At 47.4% G+C, this 11,124-nt stretch overlaps 1 pseudogene; it reads right to left on the reverse strand.

Annotated features, from left to right (window-relative positions):
• Positions 1–749: 749 nt before the first annotated feature.
• On the reverse strand, positions 750–856 carry LOC112306187 (U2 spliceosomal RNA; annotated as a pseudogene).
• Between the last annotated feature and the right edge of the window lie 10,268 nt (positions 857–11,124).

The following is an 11,124-nucleotide window of genomic DNA, read 5'->3' on the forward strand; positions in this document are numbered from 1 at the left end:
TATGTGCCGGGGCTCGGTGGCAGGGCGGGAGAGGGCACGCAGCCACCCGTGCAATTTCCTTGCTGCACTTTATTTTGGTGCTTTTCACAGCGGTAAGATTCCACACCGGGGCATGGCTTAAGAAACAAAAGCACTCAGGAGCCAAGTATGCATAGTTAACCCAAACGCGTACAGCTGTTGGGGGGTATATTCATCCTTCAAAGCAAATGGTCCAGTTTAACCCTGATAGAGCTGCATGTGCTTCGCCACCTGAAAGCCAAGCAGAGTGAGCAATTTGGACAACCTGAGCCCAGTTCACAAGCTGCCAGGTGGTGGCAGATTGGAAAAGGAGACACCTCACCCCATTCTATGAGGAAGTTTTGCTTTGAGCTTAGGCTTTCCTACCAAGACCATCTTCTTGTCTCTCCTTAGGGGCCTAACAGAGAGCTGGGTGGACTCAGATTTTTTTTTTTTTTTTTTCCCCCTAGACTGTGACTGGTGAGGTGAGAGAGGCAGGCTTAGCTTTGGAGGCCTCTCAGAAGGAAGCCCTGCGTCAATCATCTCAAAGGGAATGGACAGGTGTGGTTTAAATGACGTGTCGACTAGCAGCAAGCAGTGTAGTCAGCTCGCAGAGATGCCCAGAGTCATCCCAAGCAAACAGCTCTGCTGCGTGCTCTGGCCCACGTGCAAACACACGCTCACCATCGCAGCTGAGGCGGCTTCCACTCGTGCAAACCCGGGGCAAGGAAAACGTGTGGTGGGAGAAACGCAGAACGTCTTCTCTTTTTATGCTCCTAAAAAAAAAATCAGATTTATTTTTTAAACTGATTAAGAACAGATACTACACTTGATCTTAGCCAAAAGGCTGAGAAGCAATAGATTTATTTTTAAAAAATGATCTTATTTTAATAGTAAGACTATTTTAGTACTGAGGGGTAGTTTCAGATTGAATGTAGAGTGAAATCATTTGTTTTTTTCAACTCATGAATTGTAGATTTCTTCCTTACGGATCTTGCACATAGTAGGAGCTCAATAAATTCTTGCTTAATAAATTCACACTCAAGGAGTCAATAAAAATAAGAAAAGAACAAATAGAATGTTTGCTGGAGAGGGTTGACGCTGTGTGTTGGGACTGGGTGAGGAAGACAGGCTCCTGTTCCCTTGTGTGGTGGGATCCACAGAACAGGTGGCGGAGGGAGGAGAACAAGGTCCCATCTGTTCTTACAACTTGGCAACGAAAAGCCATTTCACCTGGACAGAGCCACGAACACGCCATGCTGTAACTGAAGGTAGCCCTTGAATGCTGAGAATTCACACCGGGCTTGAGCTCCCTTGCGGGCCCCCCGTTCCGGGGTGTCCTTTGCCATGTGGGCCCATGGAGATCAGAGCACACTGCCAATGTCGTGTTCTGGTGTGTCGCCTGCCTCTGTCACAGCCGGAATCTCACCGCTGGTCCAGAGGTTCCTCCCGGATGCCCGGCACTAGCCATCAAAGCAATGCAGCCGGGAGCTGAAAGGCAGGAAGCGGGCGCAGGTTGTCACTGGGACCCCGTCTGTCCTGGGGGTTCCACGCACCCTCGACTAACCAGCATCCTTAGAATGTAATTGGAAGGTCCTGTCTCTTCCTCCCTGTCTGTGGCTGGCTGGCTTGCTTGCTTCTTTCCTTTTCTTCCCTCCTTCCCTCCGTTCCTCCAACTCTCCCTCCAACTCTCCCTCCAACTCTCCCTCCAACTCTCCCTCCAACTCTCCCTCCAACTCTCCCTCCAACTCTCCCTCCAACTCTCCCTCCAACTCTCCCTCCAACTCTCCCTCCAACTCTCCCTCCAACTCTCCCTCCAACTCTCCCTCCAACTCTCCCTCCAACTCTCCCCCTCCCTCCCCCTCCCTCCCCCTCCCTCCCCTCCCCTCCCCCTCCCTCCCCTCCCCTCCCCCTCCCTCCCCTCCCCTCCCCCTCCCTCCCCTCCCCTCCCCCTCCCCCTCCCCCTCTCCCTCCCTCTCCCTCTCTCTCTCTCTCTCTCACACACACACACACACACACACACACACACACACACACAAGCCTGAACAATAATTTGATTCTTTATGTTACACAGGACTTTTAATGGTCATTTCTGCAGCTTAGCTGGTTCATAGGCTCATAGTCATAAGGCTGGGCAGTTTCCTTCCCGCAGCATCTAAGTGCAAGATGGGAATCTTCACATGATCACCCTCAGCCCTGTGTCTCCTCTTCTCTCCCCCACCCATATCCTCGTTGCTCTGGCTACTCACCCACCAGGGCAGGTCTGACAGTGAGGGGTTCACATCCACGGAGGGAGGGGGAGGGGGGGAGAGAGAGAGAGAGACAGACAGACAGACAGACAGACATTGGTACCCAACTGCTTGAATGGCCTGTCACACCAGGAGCCCTCAGAATAGAAGGAAACCGTGCCTTCTCCCACTCAGTGAGCAGCCTGGACAGGATCGCCGTGAGCGGGGCATAGCCTAGCTTGAACTCTTTCTGTTTACAAACCAGGGCCCTAATTTAGGAGAAGGATCTCCTATCTGGTTGTCTCTCCGTGTTCATCCACGTGGAAACATGTCTGCTCAGAGAAGGAGGGTACGGAAGGTGGCTTGTCAACCCCTTCAGGCTGAATCGTGGTGCCGGAGGGTAATAGGGAGGCCATTATTCCCCCTCAGTCTCCAGACTGAGAGCGATAAGCAAGCTAAGGAGCGCTAGTTTTGAGCACTCCCCAGAAGCACGCGCTCTTTCACAATGGCTCCTTCCCAACAGTGCAGCAAACACTCATAGCATGTGATCAAAAGCCTCCTCACCTTAACTGTGTTTTACGGCGATGTGAGAGGATGCGATGAGGGTCCCTGGTCCATGGGAAGCTGCAGAGTTTCTTCAAACCTTCGGGGTTAGCAAAGCCATCGCAGCCCTTGAGTCCCTGGGCCCCGACTGGCAGGCTCGGGCGGGTGGGGGGGTGCCCGCCGGGTTGTTCTAGAATGAGGACTGTGTGTGCGCTGGGAGGACAAAGTGAGGAGCTCCGTGGGAAGGGTGGATGATGGTTAAGGTTTACTGTTGAATAATTCCCCAAGTCTCCATTGGGGAGGTTTATTGATTTCTCCGTAATGGAGGGGGGATGAAATGTAAGACCGAAAAGACTGCACGCACGGTTCAGAGGGAGCTTTTTGTCTTTTTCTTAACGCAGCCCCCAAGTCTCTCCTGAGTTACGTGAGGTCACGCTATGGTAAGGAAGAACGCCCCTTCTCACATTCTGGAGATAAAGTACGTTTTAGGGAGAGATGAGGTGAACCCAGCTATGGGTTTTAGAGAATGTCTGGTCTCTTCACTGTAGCCGGTTCTTCTGATCACTCTCTGATGGGTGCATTTTTCCAAAATTCTCTGGAATGTTTCTTACATTGAGCTCCCTGGGGGCTTGTGAACAGGGCTGAGACACTGCAGAGAGACTCAGCCTTCGGAAGCCCCTGGGGGCTGTACCACTTGTCTGCAGGCACTGATGGGAACGGTGTAGGGGTGCTAAGCGTGGAGAGTGCCCCCACTGCAGAGCCACGCCTGGGGCAGTGCCCTTGGCCCTCAGCCGTTCGGGTGTGCTCTTTCTTGAACACAGGAGGAATGCAAAAATGTTTCCTCTCCCACGGGATCCGGTGGCTTGGTTCAGTGGCATCCTGAGGTGGCATCTGGCCTCTGTGACAGAGATGTTGGGGTACATATCACTGTTGACTCGATGTGTGTGTGTGTGTGTGTGTGGCATTGTGCGTCGGTGGGGACAGTGGCATGCAGACGGGTTTGGCTGTTCCTGGGGTGTGTTATCTAAAGAATCTTCTCATTCCTTGGGTTCCTGGACACCAGCGGGCTCCTTTTGACTTCTGCTCTGTGTTGTGACTGATGACAAGTCAGCTTTGCCTCTGTCTGTCGGTGTAGCCGGTGCTGTTGGTCCCTCCTCCCTGCAATCGATCTGTTCAGAGGAAAGTGAGGTTCTTCCCCAGGTTTTGGAGGGGAGGCCATCAACTGGGCTTAACATTAAGTCAGGGGTGGGGACGAGTCCCCTGTCAGCGTTTTGGGGATGGATGTATGAGAGCTTCTGGTGCAGGAAGTCTTTTTCCTGAGTCACAATTTGCGAAGTTTTGTTTGCTGTAAGGAGTGGTTCGAGAGAAGGCATCCTCTCTGGCCCTTGTCCTGGGAGAAGGCAGTGATGAGGGAGCTATTCTCTCATTACTAAAGAAGGGCACATGGGAGGAGGTGTCCCCCTGCCCCCAGAAATAGTGCGCCCACATTGGGTGGGGCTGTATGTGAAGGAATAACAGGGAAGGATTGAATGCTACGTAAACAAGCTGTGTACCTGTAACCTGTGACGGCTAAATGATGTGATAAAACAATATGCAAACAAAAATTTACCATAACTGTTTGAACCGTGTACTGGGGTCCATATGACAGGCAATAAGTCACGTGTATCAAAAGCATATGACTTGTTTAATTCTGACGTATGCACACACGAGGGAACGTTTTTAGTGTCAGGTCTTTCCCATGCGTTTGTAATGATTTTGTCTGGTAAATTTCAGTTTCTGTTTAATCACTGCCACTCTATTTCTAGATATAAATTTTGTGTCCTAATCTTGTATCCCGCAGCTTTATAACTCACTTATTCTTGTTTTTGTTTCCTTTATTTCCAGTTTGCTGTTTGCAGTTTGCATCAGATTCCTACGTGAACTGTGAGTAAATCCAGTTTTATTTTTTTCCTTTTCAACCTGGGTGCCATGTTTTTCTTTTTCCTGTCTTATTCAGTTGGCTGGATCCCCCGTAGGATGTTGAATCAGTATTGGTAGAGTGGACATTCTTGTGTTCTTCCTGCTCTAAGTGGGGAACGTTAGTCCTTTACATTAATTAAGATGTTAGTGATGTTTTTATAGATGCTCGTTATCAGGCGGAACAATTCCCTTTTGTTCCTAGTTTGCTGAGAAGTTCTGATCAGAAATGGAGCTTGCTAAATGCTTATTTTTCTATGTGTTGAAATGACTATATGGTTTATTACTTTGGGTGTGTCGATACAGTAAACGACATTGATTGATTGAACATAAAGGCAGCCTTGCCTCTCCAGGGTGGACGCCACTTGGTTATGATGTGTTATCATTTGTATAAAGTGTTGGGTTGAATCTGTTAAAAACACTGCCTAGAATATTTGCTTCTCTATCCAAGAGGAATATTTTTCCTTTTTTGGAATTTATTTGTCAGAAATTGCTCTCTGGGTAATGCTGGCCTCATAAAAACATTGTGAAGTATTACCTCCTGTTTGATTTTCTTGAAGTGATTGTAAGGAATTGATAGTATCTCTTTCTTAAATGCTTGGTAATAACTGTGAAGCCATGTGGGCCTGAGGTTTTGTTTGCTGAAGTTTTTAACCATAAAGTTAACTTTTGCAATAGATATAGGGCCATTCTGATGACCTGTTCATTCTTAAATGAGCTTTGGTAGTTTTGCATCTTTCAAGGAATTTACCAAATCTAAGGTGCTGAATTTATTGGCACAGTGCTGTTTACAGTAGTTCCGTATGACCTCTGTCATATCTGTCGAATCTGAACTGACGATGCCGCTCACCTTCCTGATAATTTGCAACTTTGGTCTCCTCCCTTTTTCTTTACTGATGAGGCAGCTAGAAGGGTGTCAGCTTCATCAATCCCTTCAAAGAGCGGAGTTTGGTTTCATTGATTTTTCTCTATTACTTTACATGATCTATTTCATTGATTTCCACTTTGATCTTTACTGTTTCCTTTCTTCTTCCTACTTTTGTCTTAACTTGCTCTGGTTTTCCTGCTTATCTTTTTAATTTTGGACAAGAGGCCTGAGAGTTCAGGAGTGTTTATACACACACACACACACACACATTTTAGATAATAATCTTACCTGATAATACATATCATGTTGAGAAGACTTTGGGGTAAAAATTTTGATAGGTACTTAGGAAACTAAGGAAAAAATAGTGATTATATTAACTTCACAGGAAAAAAAACAAAACAAAAGCAAGAAGTTGAGCAAAACTGAGAAATAAAGGCAATTTGGTGCTTTCTATAACTGTAAACAGAACTTAAGTGGTCATGGCAATAGGCTCACTAAATACTGATTTAACCAAACTTTGTTATACGGCTACTGAGAAATCGAGTGGGGGAGTATGTGTTTGTGTGTGTTGTGGGGGAGTTAGTACACGGTCCTGATTTTCCGTACCAGAAGTCAATGAGAATGCCGAGGATGGAACAGCTGAGGGTCAGCGATGCAACACCGCCGCCTTCAGACACGGTGAACGGTGGAGGCAGGAGCGAGAAGCCGAAATGGCTTGTTCTCAGGGCGTGGGCGTTGGGCACGAAGAGGCGTGGAGCTGCTGCTGTCGTTCTTACCGGACTGTACAAACACGCCCGTGTTTTTCTACAAAGGTTCGGTGAAAACTAAACTAAAATAATCAAACGCCCAAAGGACCGTGCCGAAGATCCCGCGGGAAACACGGCACGCTCTGTTGAACTGTGGCTCACTACCCGCACCAGTTACTGCTCTGTGACATTCGTCACAACGGGAAGCAAACTGGGGAGATTACCATAACTGTCACTGCCCCGCCGTCCACCACCTGTGGGCACAGATCGTCACTCAGGCGCTTAGAACGTCACTTACTCGTCTATAACGTAAAAGTCATTTCTGTCTGTGTACGCCAGAGTTCCGCGAAGCTTGGCTCTACGCAGAAGTATTTAATTCACCGTAATGGCTGTTCTTCTAAAGGATATTCATTGCCGTCTCCTATGGTCCGTCTCCCTAGGCTGGGTGTGGGGAGAGTTTTAGACTAACTCAGACTCATGTTTTCTAGAGACTTACTTCTGCTTCCTGGGACTGATCATCTATCTGGAGGGTCTCATTCATTCATTCATCCCTTCATTGACTCATTCGTTCTTTGTCATTTATTCATGCATTGTTTCGTTGATTTGTTCATTCTAAGACACAAGGGAGCCCAAGATGCCCAGAATGTGGGGCCGGCTGCCGTTTCTTGTCCTAACCTGGCCTGTCCCACGGGCTCCATGGCCAGTGTGGGTTTACTCTTGTCCATATCAGGCAGGAAAATAAGAGCATAAATATTTAACCTTCAGAAAAGGGACGTGCTTATGGGAAGTCTGACTGTATGAAGCAGGGTCATAAATCTCTCTGAGGGGTTTCAGTCTGTGTAAGAGAATGAAACCACAGGGTGCCGGAGCTACTGTGGACCTTGGCGCTTTAAACTCGTGTTCCCCTTTTTCCTCTCTTAAAAACAGGGATCTCTGAACATGTACACCATCATCAGACATACGTGCTGGAATTTATCCTTTAATGTGGCCCCTGTTTTTTCCCCCCCGCATGCTGAGATTTACGTCACATCTGTCAGAAAGCTTAAAGGAGATTATATTTTACAGCTGCCAACAGGTCTTGTTATGCTGGGAACGAATCACTTTGCTTTGCCCACAGTAGACTGAGCACCACATTCTCGTTCTTTAGCTGCCTGTCAGTAAGAAAAAGGCAGGAGAGGGTGTTCAGGGAAGAGATGGGGACCGAATCCCGTAGACCGGGGCACGCTGCGTTCCTTACGTGTTCTACCTGAGGGTTTATATTTAATCACAGGAGCCTGTTAATCAGCAAAGTGAAGCTGAATTTCTAGTCTGGGTACAAGGCTGTCTGAGATGCTAAGACAAATTTTAACCTGAGTAGATGGCAGAGATTGTACGGAAAGGCTCTCAGACTTAAACTTGGGAGCCACGTAGACAGCTGAAGGGTGCACGGGAGAGTTACGGGGAGGGTGCGAGGGTTTGAGAGTCCCCTCTGGGCAGCTGCTGTCATGTGACATTTTGTGTAACCTTTATGACATTCCGTTACTGTCCTCCTTCCACACATGAGAATAGCAAAACTCAGAGTCTCACTTCCCCAATGTAACAGGTGTGAAGTAACCACTACAAATATGGCCCCAAATTAAAGCGTCCCTTCCCTCTAGAGCCGATAGATTTTCCATTGCTTATCCCTGCCTTGGTGTTAAGCTTCGTCAGAAGTCTTTGCTACCCTTCGGTCATGTTCCTTGCCCCGTCCCTGGAACTCCTGTGGGCTCTGGGCTTGGCTTCTGATTCTCTTATGGTAGGTCCTCTCCGTTTCCTCTTTTTCAAAAATTTACCCATAGGCCTAGTAAACTGTACATCTCTTCAGAGCAGAGACTGAGATTATTTGTCTTCCTGCCTTCCACACACAGCACAGCGTCTGGCTTTATAGCGCTTTAACTGCATACGGTTCTTTTCCACTACCGTGACACTCCTTCCTTAAAGCTTATTTAGCTAAACTTTTACTTGAGTTTTCTTCATGGTGAGAAAGCGTAGCCACCGACGTAGGTACTACTCTCTTCTAGAATTCTTGCCTCCCATGAGCTTAATTGTCCTTTCTGTTTGCGAAAGCAAAAACAGTATTTGAGAAGTGTCACTTTTTAATCGGTGGAGTTCACATGAAAGCCTGACCTCTCAGCCGAACCCTTGCGCACCCAACTCGGCAATTTATTCCTCCTGCAGTTACTGCTCTTAGGCCAGCCCTCGGAACAAGGGAGTCATCTGAAACACAATGTCCGCTTGCTGTGGCCATTGTCACAGGCGCAAGCCGCTGGACGTCAAGCCCCCGGGCGCTTGGGCAGACGGCAAAACGCATGACCCAGGGTAATCATCAGCACGCCACAGGGTGACCCCCTTGTGCCTCATCAAACTAGCCATAAAAATGACTCTAAGTGAAGCAAACGTCTTTTCTTGGACTTAGAGGCGGTTATGTACATCAATTCTACCTCTGATCTTGCAGAGGGAACTGTACCCATCCTCCCGTTGGAGGTCTCCCAGGGTCCAAACACCTCAGCTGGAGACCAAATGGAAGAAAAATTCACAATGTTTTTGTTGCGTTTGTGTGTATATGGGCGCTGTTTAGTTTCTGATTAAAACAGACAAACTGCTTCCTTTTTATAAATGCTCTTAAATAAGTCCTAAGTCTGACATAGCTACTATGTCAGTTCTCAGCGAGACTTCAGAGTTCGACTCCGACATTGTACAGTGGAAGTTTCCCTGTCTTAAAGTCCGGGGTAGACTCGACGGGGCTGAGCACGTGAGTAATCTGTTACTTTTCTGTGGGCATGCAGTGGGAGACTTTTCTTCAGGTGAACGAGGGGCTGCTGTTCTCTAATTATGAGCCGAACACGTTGTTCCAATAGAAAATGCCTTTAAAAGAGAAACTGTACTAGCAGGAATTTGGGGGGAGTGTAGCAGCTGTAAATATTGGAGCCTGTTTAAAAATTGGAGACTTGACTCATCGCAGAGGTTTTCCTTAAAATCCTCATTGTTCTTTTAAAATGCAACACGCTCAGCTCCCTGGTTTGCTAATTCACAGTGTAGTAACAATAAAAGCAGAAATTTTGAGGGGTAACTAGAGGCAGGTAAACCTACATGGATTGCCCGCTGATAGCTTGGTAGGAAGAGAGAGGGTTCAAAAACAACGAATTTTTATTGAGAGGGGGGAGGGGGAGGAACATCGATTTGTTGTTCCACTTACCTATGCACTCATTGGTTGTTTCTCGTTTGTGCCCTGACTGGGGATTAAACCTACAACCTTGGTGTATATGGATGACATTGTAACCAACTGAGCTACCCGGCCAGGGCAGCAACGATATTTTTTTTAAATATAGTGATTAGAGTAAAGGAATTCTTTAGGGCTGTTTAGTGTGGGGGTAAACTGTCTTCCTGAGGACAGCACTATTGAGGCTCACTGCTAAATTCGATATTCAGATTTTGATATAATAATTTTATTCCTAGAGGCATTTGCAATTATTTTGATATGTGTTAATAATGGATTTCACGCTTAGCAAAAGTTCCATCCCAAAATATTCCAAAATGGGTATGTTTGGATGCTCAAAATGTTAAGCTTTAATCACCAGAAAATTTACCCGTTAGAAAAATGATATCCTCCAGTAATGCTCTATAAGCATGGCAGAGAAGGAACAATTAATGAGAAGTAATTAATAATCAAGCTACTTTGAGAGCTCCCTCCCTTCCAGGGTCTGTTTGTGTGATTGTCCCGTGCAGTTCTTACCATAAGCCAGGAGGTACTGCTGTTTCCTTCCTGGGGTCACTGAGGCACAGAGAGGGTAAGCATCTTGCCCAGCGTCACACAGCAAAGGCAGAAGTCAAGCCTGGGTCAATGTTCGTGCATCACCCTCTACACCGCACTGTCTCAAAGGTCACAGAGTGGCCACGTTTCAAAGTTCCATGGAGTTCCCCGGGGCAGAAACATACTTGATTATGAAAATATGGGCAATCTGTCATTTTACTAAAAATCCAAAAAAATGAATGTTTTTTTGAAGTATAATATAAACGTGCATTTTATTGTATTTCACAGTATCTGATAGTATGCTACCGTGGTATCCCAGTTCACTTTCATCAATGAACACATCATTGCAGGGGGTAGCATTTTAGAAATGATCAGTGAATCAAATATTTTACGTAAGAACAAGAAGTGAGAGGCCAAACTCTAGGCACACTTTACCTTTCCAAAGAGGAGTTCATTTTCCAGAAACCTCCATTCCATACTTTTGGGGGCCTGCTACAGACTCCGGGGAATTCACTTGTGAAGCCGAAGGACTAGCCGGTTTCAGCAATATAAGCTCAGGAGAGATGCCAACGTGTCCTCGATAATCTATTCATTACGGAGCAAAGGATAACGACGTGTGTACTCTGCGGGATCTCCTGCCAAAAGCGTGTCAAGTAAAAGAAGCATGACCCTTATCGCTATGCCTCTTCTCACCACGTCCAGATTCTCCACCATGGCCCCCAAGTTCCTGCCTGATCGGGCCGTGCTCACCGTCCACCTTCCTCCCTGCCTAGTCCCGCCCTTGCTTTCCTTGCTGAAGTGGACTGGGCCCTGGCTCCCCTCTAGGCCCTGCTGTTGTGGGGGACCCCTTGTCCTGCTGTCGTGGACCCTGCCTAACAGGCTCATCTCGATGTCCAGTGTCAGATGCTCCTTCCCTTGGGCAGCCTGCCCTGTGTGGGTGACCCTGTGTGGTCCCTTGGGACGCTGTCCTCCTGTCAGGATGCTTTCCCACTGTCACTATTCATTGGAGCTCCCATC

Source organism: Desmodus rotundus, chromosome 10 (assembly GCF_022682495.2).
Source record: "Desmodus rotundus isolate HL8 chromosome 10, HLdesRot8A.1, whole genome shotgun sequence".
Lineage (NCBI taxonomy): Eukaryota > Metazoa > Chordata > Mammalia > Chiroptera > Phyllostomidae > Desmodus > Desmodus rotundus.